Source organism: Geotrypetes seraphini, chromosome 4 (genome assembly GCF_902459505.1).
Source record: "Geotrypetes seraphini chromosome 4, aGeoSer1.1, whole genome shotgun sequence".
NCBI lineage: Eukaryota > Metazoa > Chordata > Amphibia > Gymnophiona > Dermophiidae > Geotrypetes > Geotrypetes seraphini.
Window position 1 is genome coordinate 8,690,898 of NC_047087.1, and position 17,603 is coordinate 8,708,500.

Consider the following 17,603-nt stretch of genomic DNA (forward strand, 5'->3'; position numbering starts at 1 on the left):
CCAGTTTCGCTGCTCTGGTGGCCAGTAGGTTGTCATAGAGTTTTCTTCGTTTGATATTTTTGGTTGGCGGGTGGGTGAATATTGTGTGGGTTCTCCTGTGTCTGGTTGAGGTGGAATGAACCGCCCCAAACCCTGAAATGTCCTGCCTAAATTACGATTGATAATATTATAGTTATTTTTCTTATGTACTTTAGTTTTTAATTAGTTCTTCCTTCTCTTGTTTTCTGCTATGAACTCTAGTCTTAATCATATGTGAACCAAGTCGAGCGCCACTGGGAGATGACCCAGTATATAAACCAAAGATTAGATTAGATTAGCTTCTGAGCAGGGACCATCTATTGTATGTTAAAATGTACAGTACTGCATACGCCTTTCAGTGCTTTAGAAATAATAAATAGCAGTAGTATGAGCCAACTTTTCAAAATGTTTGGGGGTGCTAAACTCAATGGAGATGACCCTTCCGTGCACACAGTCAAGGATTTTACTCAATAATGGAGGAGGGGTCTCAAGCCTCTTCCCACTCACACGGGTGCCCCCTTCCCTTCCCCCGTACTGCTAAGTTGTTCACCACTGCGAGCAACAATTTTAACATGCTCCTCACGACTGCATCGTCTCTCCCATTGATGTCACTTCCAGGTGCCATGCTGGAGAGACGATGGGGTTACAAGAAACATGTTGAAGTTCATTGCCCGTGGTGGTGAGCCGCTGAAGGTACGAGGGAAGGGAAGGGGGGCACGCATGCGGCAGGGGGGATCTGGGAAGGAGTGGGGGAGGGGCGCCTCTCACCCTCACTACGCTGCTGGTCTCAAGCACCCTCAGAGCGGCTCCTATGCTGCAGATGAGTTACAGGAGGAGGAAAGGGGTCGATTATGTTAGAGGATTGTTCTAGCACCTTTCTGCTTCAGTGGCTGTACATAAGAACATAAGAATTGCCGCTGCTGGGTCAGACCAGAGGTCCATCCTGCTCATGCGGCAGTCCCCAGGTCAAAGACCAGTGCTCTAAATGAGTCCAGCCTCACCAGTGTACGTCCCAGTTTAGCAGGAACTTGTCCAGCTTAGTCTTGAAACCCCGAAGGGTGTTTCCTCTACAACAGACTCCGGAAGAGTGTGAGCGAGGTCCATCCTGAGCAATAAAGGGGTCAGGGGTGAAGAGAGCATGAATGAGAGCGCACACTTGCAATTATCTGGTTGTAAATCGCATAGCGAATACATTACAGTACATCAAGAATAATATTAGGGGATTTAAAGAAAAAGATCAATGGGAGGCCTTCGGGATAAGATGCCACCAGTTGGGTAGAGGTGCTCTTTTGTATTAACACATAACGGTGAGGATTGGAAGGGTTTGCTATACCGATGAGTCCTGTTTTTCCTGTCGGATTCAAACACATTTATGTTCCATCTATAAATAAAAGTTCTCTTCCTTTGGTCTTTAAGTGAATGCATTAGATCCTCACCCTCTTCTGTATTCAGTTCACGACCTCTCTTCTCCCCTCGCTCTCCCTACAGTCTCCTGCCTGAGCCTGAAAGGGGATAGATTCCGTACAAACGTAGAGAAGTTCTTCACCCAGAGAGTGGTAGAAAGCTGGAACGCTCTTCTGGAGGCTGTTATAGGGGAAAACATCCTCCTGGGATTCAAGACAAAGTTAGACAAGTTCCTGCTGAACAAGAACGTGCGCTGGTAGGCTAGTCTCGGTTAGGGTGCTGGTCTTTGACCAGAGGGCCGCCGCGTGAGCGGACTGCTGGGCATGATGGACCACTGGTATGATCCAGCAGCGGCAATTCTTATGTTCACTCGTCAGGCAAACCACTTTTATCTGTGCCCTTCTCTCCGCTGCCAGCTTCCTACTCTGCTTCTTCCACCTCAACGTGTTGTTTGTCAAATCCATCTAAGAGCCTGTCTGCTTTGCCCCGTCTCTTGCTCTCGACCAGAGTGTTTACTGCCTCTTTGAGAGTGATATACTGTAGAAGCCTAGAGGATGAATCTCTGGATGGGGCAACTGGTCTTTTCCTGTTGTCATTTACTGGGTTTCTAAGCCTTTTGGGAAAACGTAGCTCTCATGTTCTGTCCAGAGGAAACAGAAACTTGTATTTCTATCACTGCTGTCCTAGACAACTTCCAGCCAATATTCAGCTGGCAGAGGTCAGTGTATTTTGGGCTGCCACAAGCTGTATTCCTGGATATCCAATGCCAGCCATGTGCAAGTACTGGCACTAAAATACCCAAGCATAGGAGGCCAGCTAACAGTTATGCGATTAAGGGTCATATTCAGCACTTAACCACATAAAGATAGGACAGGGTTGGCCGTCTTATGCGGTTAGATGTTGAATACCGACACCGAACTGCCTACTCGACCTCTGGACTGTTTACAGATTAGCTGGTTTTGACGATGGGTCTAATCACCAATGTTTTGTCATACCATCCGGTTGAGTGCCACTGAGTATCCCAGCTTAGTCCTGGGCAGTGATTTAAACAGCCAGGAGCCATTTAAATCGATTTGAATATCGACTGGGTTATGTTTCATAGATGACAGGTATCCGATCTCTGTTTCCTCCTGAAAGAGCACCCGTTTTCTCACTGTACACTTCCAGTCGAAAGAATTTTTCAGATTCTTGCACATACACGTCTCGGACATTTATTGCGTCTTCCTTCATGGATCACATACGGCTTCTCTTCCTAACCCCAGTTTTGCACATGATGAAATTCCAGCTGACAATTTGACCTAAGGGCACCGAAGGAACATCATCATTTTCCCAGTATGAGGCTTGATCCTCGCCGTCCTGCAGTGCCACCTCAATCCTTGAACCCCATTTATCCCTCTCCCCTGCTGCTGCTTTTGCAAGACAAATGCTTCCAGTCACTAATCATTTCCCACAGGACAGGAAATGGTGCTGTACCAATGGCGGCTTCCAGCCTGTACCTTCCCGATTCCCCTCCATCTCTGCCCCTAACAGAGATTTCATTGCTGAGCACTGCTATGATTATTGATTTCTTCCTGTTATGATGCTCTTGCTTTCTACGTTTGTCAGAGCATGTCTGAGGTCACGAAAGGACAAATATCTGTTTAAAAGATACAGTCCATCAATCACCTCCGCTCCCCGGGGCCCGATCTTTCTCTAACATATGCACGCAAACTGTACAAGCCTGTCTTTTATCACTGATTTATATGCCTGGCTTAAATCCTTGAGAAAATATATTTTACATACTCTGCTTCTTAGCTGGGAAAATATTTGGGGTCCTGGCTTTGATCCTTTTGGTTGGGCCACTTTCAAAAGAGAAGATTATGGGAGAACCTGTCTGTTTGGGACTCTGTGGAAGTGAGTTTGGCTCTGTTGGTCATGTTGCTTGCCATTTATATTTGTTTGCTGGGGAAGTTTTGGGGAACCCGAGGGTCCAATACTGTAGCCATGTGAATGATGTACAATTTTTCTTCTCTTGTGAAAAATGATTCTAATGATGCTCTGGAAAGTGTACAGTGGTGTGTTAGAGCTGAGATGTAGGCATTAAACTTGAACCTCCAGTTTTGCATTCAAATAGTGGTGTAGCAAAGGTAGGAGGTGCCTGTGGGCGATGGCACCCCCCTGTGCCCTCCTCTCCGCGCTCCCCATTGCCACACTCCCCCCTCCCTTCCCACCCCTGTACCTAGGCCTGCTGCTTGCACTGCTTTTCCATCCTGGTCCCGTGACCCGGAAGTGATTTCAGAGGGAGGCAGCAGGCCAGAGTAGTTGCTCGCCCTGGCAAAGATTTAAAGAGGTGCGGGGCCAGGGAAGGGAGGGCAGAGAGGTTCTAGCGACCCCACCATGATGGCGCCTGCAGGGCCAGATTAACCAATAGGCCTACGAGGCACGTGCCTAGGGTCCGACATTGTCAGGGGGCCCCAGGGCTGGTGTTATAGGGAGCAAATAGGGCAGCTGCCATGGGCCCCACAGATCCAGGGGGCCCCATGGTCCGAAGTGCTCTATTAAAAAGCTAAATTTTCCTTTTCAGAAGGGCCCGACATGGCAGCTGTTCTCACAAGCTGCCGGAGGCTGCCCCAAAACTTTCCCTCTCTGTAGCGATCTGTCCTGTCGGAAACAGGAAGTTGCGGCAGAGAGAAAACTTCAAGTAGCTGCCGGAAGCTTGTAAGAAATGCTACCATGTCGGACCCTTCTGAAAATGAACCTCCCGGACGACGCTGCCCTCAAGTCTCGCGGCCGCCACGAGTACACTGTCTACTGCCGCTGCATCAAGTCATGCGGCCGCTATGCTTTAAGATGCTGTGCTCCTGCCTTTCTCTGCCTTCGCCGCTCGTGTTCGCCTGCACCCTCCCGACTGTAATCGCGGCTTGGGTCTGCCTCGTCCTCCTGGCTGCCTGCACGTGAGGTAACTTGATTGTTTATATCAAGTATTTCCTTTCTGAACAGTTTTGGTTCATTTATAGTTTGATTATCTTTATGTAAAAATTAGAAAAACTAGCTTTAAATATCAACAAAACAATTTAAACAGCATTTCCCTGGTTGTATGTAGCTCTGGTTTGCTTTTGCCCCCCTGCTTTTATTAGTTTTATTGATATGTATGTTTTCTATTTAATGTGTTTTACCTACCATGTTGCCCCGAAAATAAGACAGCGTCTTATATTTACTTGGGGCCCAAAAAAGTCACTAGGTCTTATTTTCGGGGTATGCACATGACTATCTCTCCCTTCCTCTCCTTCACCCCAATTCTTCTTCTTTCTTTTCTCTCCCCTACATGTGCAGTATCTTTCCTCCCCTCCCTCCCATCCCTTGTGCAGCCTTGCCCAGCTTCTATCCTTCCCTCTCTCCCATCCCTTGTGAGCAGAACCCTCCAACCCCCACTGCGCAGCCAAACCCCCACTGACCCTCCATCCTTCCCTCCCCACTGACCACTACCTTCATGCGAAGCAGCGTCGGGCCGGCAGCACTCTGAACAGGCTGCTTGGCCTTGTCCGTCGGGGATTTTACTCAGTAATGCGGTAGAGTGAAATTCCCGACGGACAAGGCCAAGCAGCCTGTTTAGAGTGCTGCTGGCCCGACACTGCTTCGCATGAAGATAGGGCTCCCTCCATATTGGGTGAGGGTGTACCTGTGTTCCATGTGTATGAAAGACATGGCTTTCTGTTAGCGTTGACTAGCCTTGTTTGGCGAAATGCATCAGGCATGGCTCTTAGGAGCACCTTGAATTAACCTGATTTGAATCTCCTTATTTTCTGCCAATCTTTTTTTTTCATGTTGGATTCTTTGGTGGACTGCTTGCCTTGTTGTTTCATTACAAGTTAACATACATGGAGTGGAACGTACTAGAGGAGTTACAGATTTGGTTGTTTATACATATGGGTTACCGTTGGTTGACGTAGATTGAGGCAGTTGAGAGGCGTTGTAAACCTGGTTATTTTTCGGATAGTATTACTGCTTTACAATATATTTGAACACTTTTATATACATATTGAAAGGGTTCAGAGTTAATGTCCTGGGTAAGTAGGTGGGAAGAGAAGGAAGGGGGATTTGTTCAGAGATGTTTGGGGGTGGCATAGAAGAAAAACTGTGCTAATCTTTGTTTTGAATTTAAAAAAAAAGAAAGAAATACAGGTGGAAATAAAGAAGTAGATAAGAAAACAGATAAATGGGGCGGGGCATGGTGGGGCGAGGGCAGGGTGTGGGCGGGGCAGGGCTAGGGGGACCCAGTGTACTTGGGTGCCTAGGGGCCCTCAAAGAATTAATCCTGCCCTGGGCGCCTGGGGCGGTCCACTCCCCCCCCTTACTAAGTCACTACAGATAATCCATGCCCACTGCTAACGACGGGTACAGAACAAAACAAGAAAGCTTCTCTTTACCACTCCCCCCCCCCCCCTCCCTCAGGTCACTTTTTCTGGTATCACTTTGTTAACAATAACAGATGCTCTCTTGATCACCGGACAGAGGGAAGTAACACAAAACCCTGTGAAAATACAGAGTACACAGTGCTGTTTCGATATGGCAAGGTTGCTCCCTAACTCCCACAACTCAAACAGCGGCAGCACTGCCAATATAAGGGGGCAATCGTGCTTCTCAATCCAGTCCTGGAGTACCCCTAGCCCAGTGGTCTTTTTCAGGTGAAGGGCCGCAGTGTGAATACGAGAAAGCTCCGCAGGCCACAAAAAGATTTCAAGCTTACGCCTATCTAGTCTGCCTAAAGATGCCCTTAGAGATCCAATGTCCCAAGTTTTCTTGTCTCCAGCATCTCCACCGGGAGGCCGTTCCGAGCATTCACCACCTTTTCGGTGAAAAAGTGTTTTCTGAGGTTACTTCTGAATCTGTCCCCTTTGACCTTCATCCTGTGCCTCCTCATTCCAGAGCTTCCTTCCAATTCAAATAGACTCGCCTCATGTTCATTTATGCCATGTATCATATCTCGCCTCTCCCGCTTGTTCAGACTAGGTATTAAACATTAAAAATTCATAATAATATTGATTCTACAACACTTCCAGGATACATTTTAAAAACTCATTTTATTTTGGATTAACTGTAGCAGATTCCATAAATGAGAGACCTGAGTAACATACTTGACATCATTTGCAGTTGCTATATCCAGTGGGCAAGACTGAAATGAATTTTCAAGCTTTGAAGAGCATTTCAGCCAACTATTTGAGGGCCACATACAGCCTTGGAGCCATGCGTTGGAGATCACTGCCCTAGCCTACCTGGTCCCAATGAAACGTGGATGAGATCATTTGAATCTCCTTGACCTGTAATAAAAGGGCGAATTCCTCATACAACAGAGGAGAGGAAAACAGTAGCCAAAACTGTGCACTTTTCTCCAATGCAAAGCTTACAGCAGGTCCATCAGCCCTTTGCCTTTAACGGTGAGTGTTAATCACTTGACCCGCAAAGATTCACAGGGTGCAGTGAGGACAACGGCCTTCAGGGCATTGGTATGCCAAATCAGGGCACAGGCTTGCTATTTATTTTGCTACTTCAGCTTGTCTGCGGTGTTCTTTGCTCACATGTTTAAAGACAATAGACTGTTTTCAGTCCAATTCTTTATATGTGAGTTTGCAAACCATTGGACCCCTGAGGAAGGCGTGTTTGCCGAAACTTGGACCGTGTAGGGTCCGGTTGGATTTTTATCACAGTATTTTTTAGCATTGTACTTTTTAAATTGAATTTTCATGGTTTTATATGTCAGTTTTTAATAAATTATCTCCAGAACATCTGTATTCACAGTTTTTATTTTCATCGGTGGATCATCAGGTCTCCTCATTTTCCTTTGTTGGGCAGACTAGATGAGCCATTTGGCCTTTATCTGCCATCATGTTACAATGTTTCTATAACCATAAAGCCCTATGACCTCACAATGCAGGTGTAAAGAGCCTTAGCCTATAGGAAGAGGAGATGCAAATGTTAAGAGCCTTAGCCAATAAGGAGAGAGATAATGGTTACTGCAGATGGGCATTTTTTTGCTACTTCAGCTTGTCTGCGGTGTTCTTTGCTCACATGTTTAAAGACAATAGACTGTTTTCAGTCCAATTCTTTATATGTGAGTTTGCAAACCATTGGACCCCTGAGGAAGGCGTGTTTGCCGAAACTTGGACCGTGTAGGGTCCGGTTGGATTTTTATCACAGTATTTTTTAGCATTGTACTTTTTTCATTGAATTTTCATGGTTTTATATGTCAGTGTTTAATAAATTATCTCCAGAACATCTGTATCCACAATTTTTTTGTTTTGTTTTCATCGGTTGCTATTTACAGAACCTATATGATGGTAGAATATCTCTTCTTTGTAACAGATGGACTCTCACCAAATATAGAATAAATGACCTTCAGTATATCAAGAAATACAAATCTTTTTGGAGCTTTTTGAAGATTTGATTATTAAATAAAAAATTTATAATAGTTATGGGATAGGGTGGGGGGAGGGATATAGATTGATTTGTTTCTTGAAAGAATATTAAGTGATGTCTTAAATATAAAATGTATTTAATTTGTATTGCACTTATTGAAAATATTGAAAATGAATAAAGAATAAAAAAAAAAAAAAGAAATACAAATCTAGTGGAGACTCTCAGGTGGCTGCAGAGAACTCTTGTGGTTTGACGGCCGACTTCAGTGCGTCATACTTAAGAACGCGGTTGCGGCTTCATTTGATTTCACTGAGCAGTATTTCCAGTGGGGCACAGACTCCTACATTTCTCCTGCAGCAGATTCAAGAATAATACCTAGCCACATTAAGAACAGTGTGTGGTGGGGACAGTTGGCCCTTTTGTCCGCTGGGAGCAGAGGGAAGCAGTGAGAATCTTAAAATCTGCAAGTTCTGAGTTCCGACTTAAGAACAGCTTAAAAAATGTAACTTGTTCTTAACTCGGGGACTGCCTGTACTGGCCTTTGCTTTTTGTACCTTTCAGTTTCTGGAACAAGGGGATTTGTTTTAAAATTTTATATTCTGTATATCCTGTAATTCTATGTGGAGTGAATTAAAACATCCCAATAAAAAGATCAATTACATCCTTCTCATACGACACATATTTCGATAAAACAACAAAACCACATAGTACCCAGAACATATTGCAATACCAACAACAATGAACAGCCACAAGCAAAACAACTCAAATGCTGGTTCATTACCCGCTGTTACTAGTATTTTTTTACTTTTATTTTTTACTTAAGCATTTATATACCACTTATAGTCTAAGTGGTTTACATTCAGGTACTCAAACATTTTACCCTATCTGTCCCGTCAGGCAATGGGGGATTAAGTGACTTGCCCATGGTCACAAGGAACAGTGTGGGATTTGAACCCACAACCTCAGGGTGCAGAGGCAGTGGCTCTAACAAGAACAAAAACGTTTTCAGCTGCTTTCTAAACCGTAAAACTGAAGAGGCTTGCTGAAGATCCTTAGAAAGCCTATTCCAACAGACCCTGAACCAAAAACATCACTTTCCGGTGACTCAAAAGTTTAACCTCCTGCCCAGTAACTGACAGTGGTAGGAGGAGACACCTCTCAGAGGGAAACTTAAGAACATAAGAATTGCCGCTGCTGGGTCAGAGCAGTCCACTCACGCGGCGGCCCCTAGGTCAAAGACCAGCCTCACCTGTGTACTTTCCAATTGAGCAGGAACTTGTCCAACTTCTAGTATAAACACCCAACCCAGTTTGAATTTCTTTGCCCTTGGTTCATAAGTCTGTGGTCATTGCACATTCAGCAAGGGGAAGAGGATCTGTGGCTAGCTCAGAAGGAATGAGGAAGAAACAGTACCAGAACCGTTGTCTCAAGTGCTAGTCGAACGTGGAACCAGCCCATCACCAGATCCTTCCAAGGAGAAGATGGGGGGAAAGGAAGACTTGAGAAGCAGGAGGGGACCAGAGGATAGTATCTGAAGAGTTTAACATTGTGTTTTGAAAGAATCAATATTTTAAAATATCATAGTATGGAGTCAGTAATTGGGGCTATTTTGGCAGAGGGAAGATCTTTAGTAGGGAAAGGCCAGAAAGCTATTGTATTACAACTTGATCTGTCCTGTGCAAGGTTATAAAATTTGCAGACGATACCAAACTGTGCGGCAGAGTTAGGTCCAGGGAAGAGTGTGAGGACCTGCAAAGGGACCTGGACAAGCTGGAAGACTTGGCAAACAAATGGCAAATGTGCTTTAACGTGGAAAAATGCAAGGTCATGCATATAGGGAAAAAGAACCCGTTATTCAACTACAAATTGGGGGGGGCATTGTTGGGAGATAGCAGACTTGAGAGAGACTTGGGTGTGCTGGTGGATGCATCACTGAAGCCATCTGCACAGTGCGCAGCAGCCTCAAAAAAAGCCAACAGGATGCTGGGCATCATAAAGAGGGGCATAACAACCAGGACGCGGGAAGTCATCATGCCATTGTATCGAGCGATGGTGCGTCCACATCTGGAATACTGCGTTCAGTATTGGTCGCCGCACCTCAAGAAAGGCATGGCGGTACTTGAGAGAGTCCAAAGGAGAGCAACAAAACTGGTAAAAGGGCTGGAACACTGCCCATACGCCGAGAGGTTGGATAGGCTGGGGCTCTTCTCTCTGGAAAAAAGGAGGCTCAGGGGAGATATGATAGAGACCTTCAAGATCATGAGGGGCATAGAGAGGGTGGATAGGGACAGATTCTTCAGACTGAGGGGGACAACAGGTATGAGGGGGCATTCGGAGAAACTGAAGGGAGATAGGTTCAAAACAAATGCAAGGAAGTTTTTCTTCACCCAAAGGGTCGTGAACACTTGGAATGCGCTACCGGAGGAAGTGATCAGGCAGAGTACGGTACATGGATTCAAACAGGGATTGGATGGATTCCTGAGGGATAAAGGGATCGTGGGATACTGAGAGAGGTGCTGGGATGTAACACAAGTATAGAAAGCTAACCAGGTAATAAGTATAGAAGCCAACCAGGTCGTGCATGGGCAAGACCAGAGGGTGAGGACTTTGATGGGAAGATAGGACTTTAATGAGAAACCAAGGTGGAAAGGGGCCTCTTCTGGTAATTCAGACAGGTCGTGACCTGTTTGGGCCGCCGCGGGAGCGGACTGCTGAGCAGGATGGACCTATGGTCTGACCCGGCGGAGGCACTGCTTATGTTCTTATGTTCTTTTGACCTGATGTTGTCTATTTTACGTTCCATTAGGATAGAGGGCAATGTTTTGTGATGGTTTGAAGGTTGTTTTTTTAAAAAATATCAGTCATATATGGTCAAATTTCCAAAATCTTTTTCACCTTGGAAGCCATCTTTTGGAGTCCCTGAGGGGTTTCCTTTTGTCTCCCATTATGTTTAATGTTTTAACATCCCTCTGGGTTATAAGCTCTCCTCAGCTGGTTATAACATGTTTACTTATGGGGACTAGCAGAGACGGCAGGAAAGACTGAGTAACGACTTTCACTGCCTATTTTCAACAAACCCTGCCCGGGATCTAAAAGTTAAGTCCCTGTTTTAAGAACTATAAGTGTTTTTGATTAATAACAGGGCAGGAGGGGAGGTTAATTCCCTTTCTAGTGTGATTGTAAAACACATACAACACATGGAGATTTGAGGCTCAGCCCCGTTGATAGTAACTAAAAAGGATTTAAGTTCATAGTGGATTTACACCTCTGGATAACATGGACTAAGAAAATTGAAATGACATTTGAGAACTGGCTTGAATTCCCATTGTAGCGCTTTGTGACCCTGGGCAACTCACTTTACCTTCCATTAGACTGGGATCCCACCAGGGACAGAGGAAATACCTGCATGTCATTTATGCAGACCATGGGTATATCAAATCCATGATCCTTTGAACAGGCTAAACAGAAACTGCAAGTGTGAAAATGCTATTTTGTGATCTAACTCTACGGCTCAATCTTCAAAGCAATTCAACTGAGCAGGAGAGGCTGGTTAAAGACATCTGCGCAGAGCTATCTGGAGATAGTCAGCAACAAGTATCCAGAGAGTGCGCTGAACATCCCCTCTGACCATCTAAGCTGAAACTGGTCAGGGGTGAAGTCGGCATTTATCTGGTTAAGTGCTGAATAATGGCACTTAACTGGACCACATAAAACACAGTCCTATCTTTGGTTTCGGTACCATAACTAAAGCGTGACGACAATCGCATAGAGGACTTATGCACAAGGTCTTATAACAGTTCCTGTTAGCGCTCTGAGGGGGGAGGGGGTAAACTTCTAAGTGTTTACACCCCCCCATTGCAATGGAAACTGCTGTTTTCCTTTGTTTTGGGGGTATTGGGCAGTTTTCAGTGTCAAACCCCCAACGGGAGCGCTAACACTTGTAAGTTTAGTGGGGGGTTCACCCCCCAGCCCCCTCAGAAGTGTTTTAAGGTGGAGTGCATAAGTCCTGCGTGGGATTGCATGCATGTTTTTGTCCCGCGCGGTTTTGACGTGTCACCTTGGTTTCAGTTATCTGGTTAAAGGTTGAATATTGGTTGGTGATAGCTGAAAAATTCTCACGACCACCAGCTGAATATTTACACCAGAACAAACATTCTGGCCTGGACTGAGTTACTGTTTGACAGATGAGTGCGGAGTGAATGAATTTTAAGTGCCATTTGCCTCCCAGCTAAAGTTGGTCTCAGCCATGACCTCCCTACAAACATCGAGTATCCTGGCAAAAAAGGGGATTCGCTAGAATCCAAGGAGCCAGGTTGCATGCAGTGCAACACCAGAAACCCAGAAGCAGAAATGCATCTTCTGGAACTCTGCAAAATACAAAGATGTCAAGAAATGCAGCTGTACACTTCCCACAACTGACAGTGGAAACAACAATTACAGCAGCAAAATATTTTCTATTGTGCTACCAGGCAATGAAATGCAATCTCCATCTGCTGCTACTATTGGTTACAGAAGCAACATGATTCATTTTTAAGATAAGTCATTTTATTTTCACACTTTGGAGATTGCTGAAGTTTTATTTTTGTTATAAGAACATAAGAACCTAAGAACCGTCTTCCTGGGTCAGACCAATGGTCCATCAAGCCCAGTAGCCCGTTCTCACGGTGGCCAATCCAGGTCACTAGTACCTGGCCAAAACCCAAGGAGTAGTAATATTCAATGCTACCAATACAGGGCAAGCAGTGTCTTCTTCCATGTCTTTCTCAATAACAGACTATGAACTTTTCCTCCAGGAACTTGTCCAAACCTTCCTTAAAGCCAGCTACGCTATCCACTCTTACCACATCCTCTGGCAACACATTCCAGAGCTTAACTATTCTCTGAGTGAAAAAAAAAGTCCTCCTATTGGTTTTAAAAATATTTCCCTTTAACTTCATCAAGTGTCCCCTAGTCTTTGTCATTTTGACGGAGTGAAAAATCGATCCACTTGTACCCGTTCTACTCCGCTCAGGATTTTGTAAGGAGACCAGAATGGAACGTAATACTCCAAATGAGGTCGCACCATGGAGCAATACAGGGGCATTATAACATTCTTAGTCTTGTCAACCATCCCTTTTTTAATAATTCCCAGCATCCTGTTTGCTTTTTTGGCCGCCGTCACCACACATTGGGCGGAAGGTTTCATCGTATTGCCTACAATGATACCCAGATCCTTTTCTTGGGCGCTAACCCCAAGGCGGACCCAACATCTGGTAACTGTGATTCGGGTTATTCTTCCCAATGTGCATCAATTTGCATTTGTCCATATTAAATTTCATCTGCCATTTGGACGCCCAGTCTTCCAATTTCCTAAGGTCTGCCTGCAATTTTTCACAATCCGCATGCATTTTAACAACTTTGAACAGTTTAGTGTCATCTGCAAATTTAATCACCTCACTCGTCATTCCAATTTCCAGATCATTTATAAATAAGTTAAATAGCACCGGTTCCAGTACAGACCCCTGTGGCACTTCACTGTGTACTCTCCTCCATTGAGAAAAATTACCATTTAACTTTACCCTCTGTTTTCTATCTGATAACCAATTCCTAATCCACAACTGAACTTTGCCATGACACTTTAATTTTTTCAGGAGCCTCTAGTGAGGAACTTTATCAAAAGCTTTCTGAAAATCTAGATACACTATATCAACCGTCTCACTTTTATCCACATGTTTATTCACACCTTCAAAGAAGTCAAGCAAATTGGTGAGGCAAGATCTCCCTCGGCTGAACCCCTGCTGACTCCGTTTCATTAAATCATGTTTGTCTACGTGCTCCACAGTAGAGGTCTGCACGGGAACAGGGATCATGGGAATTCCGCGGGGGTCCTGCGGGAATCCCCCCTAACCCATGGGACTCCCTTGGGGACACCCCTCTAGCCAATGGGACTCACACGGGGATGGAAGGCTTTGGAAGCAGGGTTCATCCATATAATATAATGGACACATCAGCCTTAGTAAAAGAGGGGGTTTATAAGTTAATTACTTGAACAGAAAATAAAAAAAGGGTTCCACCAAAGAGATTCCACAAGGAAAACAGCAGCGCAAACACAAAAGAAACTGTGGAATTGATGATCCTGTCAGAAGTAATTGCTGCTTTTTATGGGGACGGGCGGGGATGGAGGTAATTCCTTGCAGGGATGGGTGGGGACGGAGAGGATCCTGACGGGGATGGGTGGGGACGGAGAGGATCCTGGCGGGGACGGAGAGGATCCTGGCGGGGACAGGCGGGGACGGGTGGGATTTCTGTCCCTGCGCAACTCTCTACTCCACAGTTTTAATTTTTTATAATCGTTTCTACCATTTTGCCCGGCGTCGAAGTGAGCCTTACCGGATCTCCCCTGGAACCCTTTTTAAAAAAAATCAGTGTAACATTGGCCACCCTCCAATCTTCAGGTACTACAGACGATTTTAGCAACAGGATACAGATCACTAACAGCAGGTCAGCAATTTCATGGTTGATATTTTTGAATGAATGATAGTATGGATAGTTCATCGCACTTTAATTTTTGAGTTTATGTGACTATATAAGTGCGGCTTTAATGGCTTGACTAATATTGTGGTTACTTTTGCTTTGACCTTTATAAAGCAGGCATAAAATAGTTGTTATGCAGTTACTCTCTTTATCCAACACATGCACAAATAAACATGCCAGGAAGCTTTCCTGAATCCGACTCTATAAGTGCTGAACACGGAGCACCCCGACCGTGCAGGCTGTGCTGTACCCGTCTGCTCTTATCGCTCCACCGTTACTGCGTTGTCTACAAAGCAAAGTCACTTAAAGGTAACATTTCCAGTACACTCTCTTTCATCCTCCTCACCCTTGCCAGATTTTCTTTTTCCTGCTAAATGAAAAAGGCTATCATTAGGTACGAGAACAATCCCTTGACAATAGCTGGAGGCTTTGCCCCCTCCCCCCCTGGCTGTGCATCCTTTTGAGGGCTGTTTAAAAAGCCTGTCAGTGTCATCGCACACAAAGGAGCCCGCTTATCAGGGCTCAGCAGATGGCATGTGAGCTTCTAGTGCTGGCATCGCCAAATATCCCTTGTGCTGGGTCAGACAACTGCTGCATACGCAGGCAGCCTCTCTGCAGTGATCACAAAACGTCTCATCAGAGACAGGAACAATGTGTTCTGAATAAGAAAATGAGAACTGCAAAAGCCTTTAAGGAAGGCCAGGGAGTGGGGTAGGAGGGCTGTGTTTGTGAGGCCCCCGGGAACTGCCCTCTTATCTGGGCCTGACATGAGCAGCAGAGCCACGGAGTGCAGGGACCAATGACAGCCTCTGCTGAGTCTAGTCAGGCCAATCGGACGGCAGCTTTCTTAGCAGGATCCCAGCGAGCCCTATCATTCACGTATCTTCCTCTCTTCCGCTTCCCACCCCCCTTTTTTTTTCTTTCAAATTTTGATGTATTTACTAACTTACCATCTCCCTCCTCCCATCTTGTTTCCATTATGTCAATCCGTCTTGCTCCCTCCTTTTTTATTATAATTATTTGACCTTTACGCTTTGTAAAACTTTTATATGTTGAATCCAATATAAACCGTTTAGGTACCAGTTTGATAAAAGGGTATATCAAAGAGTAAAGAAACTTAAAAAGAAAATTTAAACACCTGGATTCTGTATAGGATGCCCGAGCCAACACCTGCCCAAACTAAACCCGATTCTGTAACCGACGTCCTTGCTACAGACACCGGTTACAGAACCAGGTTACTTTAAATGCAGCCGCTGTACTTAATCGCGGCAAGGGATCTTCCTGCCGTGATTAGTATAGCGGCCGTGGCTATGGTCGCCAGTCTCTCCTCCTTCCCCCTAAGCGAACGAGGCAGGAGGGATGCCCAATCCCTCCTGCTGGTAGGTCCCCCACCCTTTCACGATGATCGTGGCAGGAGGGTACCCAACCCCTCCAGCTGAAAGACCCCCCCTACCCGCTCAACCCTTCCTGCCGGTAGGTCCTCCCCCCGACAATCGCAGCAGGAGGGTGCCCAACCCCTCATGCCGGACTCAATGAACCTTACAGCTCTACTAGGGAGGCGCATAGGATCACCTAGGTTCGCCTAAGGCTACGCTTAACCTTAGGCAAGCTTAGGCAGGCTTGCGGGCCTCCCTAGGCTCCCGGAGGCGCCTTCTATATAGGCGGCCTGCCTAGGAAACATTTTTTTTAGAAAACGTGCATCCTGATTGGCTGATCAGACAGCTCTAGGACGCCTACAGCTGCATACAATCGGGACACAGTTTACAGAATCTGGGCCAAAACGTCCATTTGCAAGAAAGAACCTCTGTTCTATGACCACTGGTTAAAGGATGTGCTTTCCTAAAGCTGGCATCTGATGATCGGCTTGCTGTCATGGGTCAGTCCAGGACGGCATTCCTGCTGAGGTTCATTCAGAAGTGGCCCCGAGAATGACAATTTCTTTTTATGCAAACTCAAAGTGGGGATTGGCTCTTTAGTTCTGTTTCACAATTATTTATGCCGATAGGAAGAACTACACCTGGATGAGAGACCTATCAGAAGATGGGGTGGAGGGAATCTCTGAGTCCGCCACATGCACTGGGGCCTTGTGACCCTGAGCACTCGCCGAGGCTTTGCAGCCTGTGCCTTATGAGGGCTTCTAGTGAAGAGCGACTTGCGCTCCTTTGTGGGTTTTCCCATCTGTGAGGAGACAGGAGGAGGGATGCGATGAGGCATACCAACACTGCAATAACCATTCTCACAGGGCTATTCCCACTAAGATTAAACTCATCAAAATTACCAACCGTTTTAACTGCTGCAGTAAAAAAGAACAAGAGAGAGAGAAACAAAGGAGGGAGCGTGCTGGTGAGAAATGAAAGAAATTAGCAAGCATTACTGCTGATGGCTAGAGAGAGCAAGATTCATTTCAGTACTGCATTTTCCCGATGAGCTGAACATCGCCTGAGGCTAAGACAGAGAAACAAAATAGTGGGAGAAAAATCACGCAGAGAGAAGAGGAGGAAAGAGGGTGCGAGAGGAGTTAGCTAGAGAAAGAAGAGTGGGGGAGGGGGTTGCGGACCCTATGATGTTATTTATTTGTGGTAAAACTAAACAGGAGCAGAGCGGGCCCCTAGACACTTTCACATCTATGCCCCAAATCTCCCTACATTACTGAGAGATCCCCAGCCTCAGGAAGAGTAATCAAACATAAGAACATAAGAGTTGCCGCTGCTGGGTCAGACCAGTGGTCCATCGTGCCCAGCAGTCCGCACACGCGGCGTCCCTCTGGTCAAAGACCAGCGCCCTTACTGAGACTAGCCTTACCTGCGTATGTTCTGGTTCAGCAGGAACTTGTCTAACTTTGTCTTGAATCCCTGGAGGGTGTTTTCCCCTATGACAGACTCCGGAAGAGCATTCCAGTTTTCTACCACTCTCTGAGTGAAGAAGAACTTCCTTACGTTTGTATGGAATCTATCCCCTTTCAACTTTAGAGAGTGCCCTCTCGTTCTCTGTACCTTGGAGAGGGTGAACAACCTGTCCTTATCTACTAAGTCTATTCCCTTCATTATCTTGAAGGTTTCAATCATGTCCCCTCTCAATCTCCTCTTTTCAAGGGAGAAGAGGCCTAGTTTTTCTAATCTCTCACTGTACAGCAACTCCTCTAGCCCCTTAACCATTTTAGTCGCTCTTCTCTGGATCCTTTCGAGTAGTACCATGTTCTTCTTCATGTATGGCGACGAGTGCTGGACGCAGTACTCCAGGTGAGGGCGCACCATGACCCGGTACAGCAGCATGAT